The sequence below is a fragment of the Stomoxys calcitrans genome, chromosome 3, assembly GCF_963082655.1.
Source record: "Stomoxys calcitrans chromosome 3, idStoCalc2.1, whole genome shotgun sequence".
NCBI lineage: Eukaryota > Metazoa > Arthropoda > Insecta > Diptera > Muscidae > Stomoxys > Stomoxys calcitrans.
Window position 1 is genome coordinate 120,672,239 of NC_081554.1, and position 4,828 is coordinate 120,677,066.

The window sequence follows — 4,828 nt, forward strand, 5'->3', positions numbered from 1 at the left end:
GTTTTGTAGCTATTGTGTGGAATATTGGATAAAATAAAACATCTTTTAAAGATTTTAAAATAAAATCACATCTGTGTTAACAAGCATTAACATTTAGATGTACTGCAAAATCAAAACAAAAATGAAAAAATTGTACTCAGCTGTTCGCATGACCTCCCCTTATATGTGCATCCTGGAATAGAGCAACGCTCTAATCGAAAAAATAACGGTGCTATTTAGAAAAGCGATTTTCATTTATTTTTTTTTTCATTCGTATAACACTATGTGTGCAACTTTAACAATAGCAAAATTTGATACTTCATAAGACAAGAACATGTAGTGTGATGGGCTGAGTATGCACCTCTGAAGCTGAGTATGGACCTCTGGCGAAATTTTCGGTTGCAGCTAAGATATATTTATTTCTAAGTAGTGGCAGTTACCCAATAACAAATTATTGAATGCACTATCTGCCAACATGAGTGATGATTTCAACTCTGATTTTGAGTATGCTACCAGTTCGCGCCATTTTTCGTTGCTTGTGTGTGTATAGTTCTTAACTATAATACACACACACAATCAAAACTTTGTTGACATATGGTGCACTTGGGGAGAAAAAATTTTTCGCAGCTTTTAACGGTATGGAGGTACCATCATTTGCACAACAACAAAAATCTACGCCCAATGAAACTACCTTGACTGGCAAATGCCGTAAGTTTAAATGTCAAAGTGGTTTTAGAAATAACCATTGATTTACAACTTTTCTTCTTCAAATGTGTTTTATATTTGTATTTTCATCATTATAACATTGTTTTGTTGCTAACGTGTGGAATATCGAATCAAATAGAACATCCTTTTCAAAATGCAATTCTGCAAACAAATCCCACAAAAGCAACGCGCAAAAGTTAAACAATTTTTATGTTTGACGATTGAACTCGATCTCATTTGGTGTTGCCTTCGTGAAGTAGTGTTTTTGGGTGTCATAGTTAAAAATTGTTAAACTTTTGCGCGTTTCTTTTGGGGGATTTGTTTGCAGAGTTGCATTTTTAATGCGTTTCTAATACGCGCTCATAGTATTTAACTCTATCTTTTGCGTTATTAATTGAATTTCTTATTAGATTCTAGACTAAAGCTATTTAAAATGGTTATATAAGACTTTTTTAAACGTATTTGCGTTGCTGACGAATTGGATTTATGGAGGCAGGAAGTTCCAAAAACGTATCGCGTTGTAGTAGAAATGCCATTTAGAGAACAGCAGCTTATGATGAATAGGTATAATTGTTATCCTTCTATGGGATCTAACCGTTGTTATTTTGTTGCTCAGGTATTCAGGTCTTCTTTTAAGAACTATTTTGTGTAACGTTATCATTACTATTATGTTTTGTAGATCACCAAACGCTACGTTATTAAGGCTCTTTGCAAATTGTATGGAGAAAAATGCTATCCCCGTTTAGTTAAATGGCTAATCTTATCGCCGTTTATTAAAACATATGGTGTCATCATTCAATTAGAATGACAAAACTAGAAGGAAGAATGCAGCATATTATTTACCAGTCTAGCGGATTCGCTAGCTTATGGATAAAAAAGCTTTTCCCGCTTACTGTTCTGTACTTAAACGTTGGCAGCGCTGACACGAATGTGTGTCAATGTCATCAAATATTAAAACAAAAACAAAAAAGTAATTTTTATTTTAAATAAATGTTTCTCGGAGTTTATAAATGTTGTTGTAGCAGTTTGTTTGTGTTCTATCTTTCGTCTGCTTGATTCTGTTGAGTGTCAAGACCCAGGAACTCTGCGACTAAGATGGGGTGGGTCAGTCAATTTCTTCCGAAGCAATTGGAGGCGGTTCCAAGGACTGCATTCAGCCGGTAGCCATTTACCGTATCTGCTACCGTGTCTGCATGAATGTTGTCTAGACCTGCTTGATAAGCCGCTTGATCTAGAGGTTCTCTCTTGTAGCGCTGAACCTCACGCTCTATATCATGTAGATCTACCTTAACGCTTCTGTGCGGTGGATATCTATCCACAAGATGATGATTTGGATGATCTCTGCGATAACAGCTCAAATGGTATTGCTGAGACAGCATGTAGTTATGTCTTCGCACTGGTAGGATCTTTGTCTCCTGCTGGAGGTGGTCTACATGAGAACTGAGAAGACAGCCCGTCGCAGTTCGGAGGGCGGCATTCTGACAGATCTGAATATTATTCCACTGCGTGTCTAAAAATTGACGAGACCACACTGGCGCTGCATAACTTACCACAGACCTGCCAATTGCTTTGTACGTGGTCAACAAGGTTTCTTTGTCTTCACCTCAAGTACTGCCAGAAAGTGACTTGAGGACCTTGTTTCTACTTTTGACTTTATCGCAAATTGCTGTGGCATGTGGGGAGAATGTGTAAGAACTGTCAAATGTGACGTCAAGTATTTTGGGACACTTTGTGGTCGGAATCATTTCTCCATCGACCATCAAAGTCAGCTCGGTATTCACCTCACGCGTATTTGTAGTAAATAATGTGGCTAAAGATTTGGTGTAAGATATTTTCAGATTTCTTGCAGCGAAATATGGGGCAAGTTCGTTGAGGTAGACGTTCAACCTACCGCAGATTTCAACAATGGGTGGGGGGCCTGATGCCATGATCGTACAATCGTCCAAATATGATACGATCTCTATCCCATCTGGAGGGGGTGAAATGGAGGATAGGTAGAGGTTAAACAGTGCCGGAGATTTCACCACACCTACGGTTTCACTGTTTCACTCTACGGTGCTTCGACTTCTTATCCCTAAATTCCATAAATGACTGGCGACCACACAGATAATTCGCGACCTAGTATTTCAGAGTTGGCTGGAGTGACGTGTTGGCGATGTCCTCAAATAGTTTGGCATGGTGTCGAATGCCTTCGATAGGTTCAGTGCCACGAGGACTGACCTATCACATGGCCTAGGCTGATTGAAGCCACGACAATTGCGTGCGGTGATGGCATGCAAAGCTGTTGTTGTGATATGCAGTCTTCGAAATCCATGTTGATGCTCGGCGAATGGAAATTCTTCTACGAGGCTCGGGAGATCGGTCTGTATGACAATCCAATCCCCCACCTCCATTCCTTGAGCGATCCTTACGTAGCACATTGTATCCTTGACAACTGTGCAAGCTGCAGATGTTGGTCAGCTTTGTCTCCTGGATCGCTGTGACCGACCGACCGATGATGGAGGCGGTTCTGGCCAACCGAACAGAACCGGGGTCCGGTTCAAACAAGGTGTTAACGGCTTTAATTATTTTTGACATTGAAATTCTTTTTTTTGTATCATAGATTGGTAAAGAAGGAAAACGTTGAACATATTTTTAGATGATATTTAAAAATACAAATTGTGCGTATCTATGCGAAGAAGTGCGAATGAGCCATATACAGACACAAACACTGAAAAAAATTAAGCCCTAAATTTGACCGATTAAACATGGAATTAACTTATAAAAAATTTTTCAAACAAGATGTTAATTGATTTAATTATTTTTGAAATTGGAATCCAATTTTTTTTGTATCATGTCAAGTGATACATGATGTGGAATGTTCATAGGCAAAATTTGCATTTGCATGTCAAGTGATTGTTAAAGGACGCATACGTTGAACATATTTTTAATTGTACGAATTAAATTGTTATTTAATAATACAAGTTGCAAGTATCTATTCCTGCGTTCTGTTGTGTCCTCTTTCACACATATGTAATGCGAAGAAATGGAAATGAGTCAAATATATGTCTAGTTTCTATCATAGAAAGTAAGGAATGAAATATATACATTCCAAGCCAAACAAATTTGAGGACATGGAAAAAGGTAGACCTGGTATTTATAAATATTACTTTATTTTAAGAGACCATATTGGCTTGGAAAACGATGACTGAAAATAAAAAATTCTGTATTCTTTCATTCGTGGTATCGTGCGCCTAATGCTAACATTGGTATTTATTACGATTCACTATATATAAATTATTTTGTTCATTATACTTTTTACAGACGGTATCCATGACAATGAAGAGAGGCTCATAAAGTGAAGGCAATTTTTTTCTTCTTTCTTTTCGAAAAAATAAACTAAAAAAAGAAATATTTTAAAGCATACATTGCATGTTTTATCCGCAATTTGTATCCAATAAAATAAAAAGTTTTTTATTAATCAATTATTTCCTTTTAATATCGGTAAAAATGTTATTTGGAGAAGGGACAAGTTTCAAATAAATGGATTTATTGAGTTAATAACGGCTTTATTGAGTTAATAACCGCTTTATTTGAATTTTTTAGCTTATCATAAATCCAAATAACAAAATTATTAATCAATTATATAAAATCGTTTGTAGGTCTGATTTCAACGAATTGTTTAATTGAATGTACAAGTTTCTTAATTGGACAATGTTTTTCATATTTTCTGTGTAGTGGCTTGGCAAGACAAAAAATATCAAGAAAAATATGAAATTAAATAAAATAATTTATTAAATAATAATTAAATAATAATAATTAAAAAATAATAATAAATATATAATAATAAATTAAATAAAAATAAATCTCATAGCCGCAGTGGCTGCCTCACACTAAATCTGTACGTCATTTGGTCGGATATCTAGAATTGTCTCCAGTGCCCTGGTGGGTGTGGTCCTCATCGCTCCGTCCATGCCAAGACAACATGTTCTCTAAACCTGTTGTATTGTCCTTATGTTGCACTTTTTCTCCACAGCAGTCTACCAAACAACTGAGGCGTAATTAAGTATTGGTCTAATCATGCTCCTGTAGAGCCAGTGAACTATCCTCGAATTCAGGCCTCATTTCGACCCTCGTCTACATAGTTCCCAACATCTGTGAGTCT

General features: G+C 36.4%; 1 long non-coding RNA gene across 1 annotated transcript; it reads left to right on the plus strand.

The window, feature by feature from the left end:
- Positions 1–723: 723 nt before the first annotated feature.
- On the plus strand, positions 724–1,695 carry LOC106088740 (uncharacterized). Its single transcript, XR_001221498.2, has 3 exons — positions 724–802; positions 1,095–1,300; positions 1,364–1,695. It is a non-coding gene; the product is annotated as an uncharacterized LOC106088740 (long non-coding RNA).
- The last annotated feature ends 3,133 nt before the right edge of the window (positions 1,696–4,828 follow it).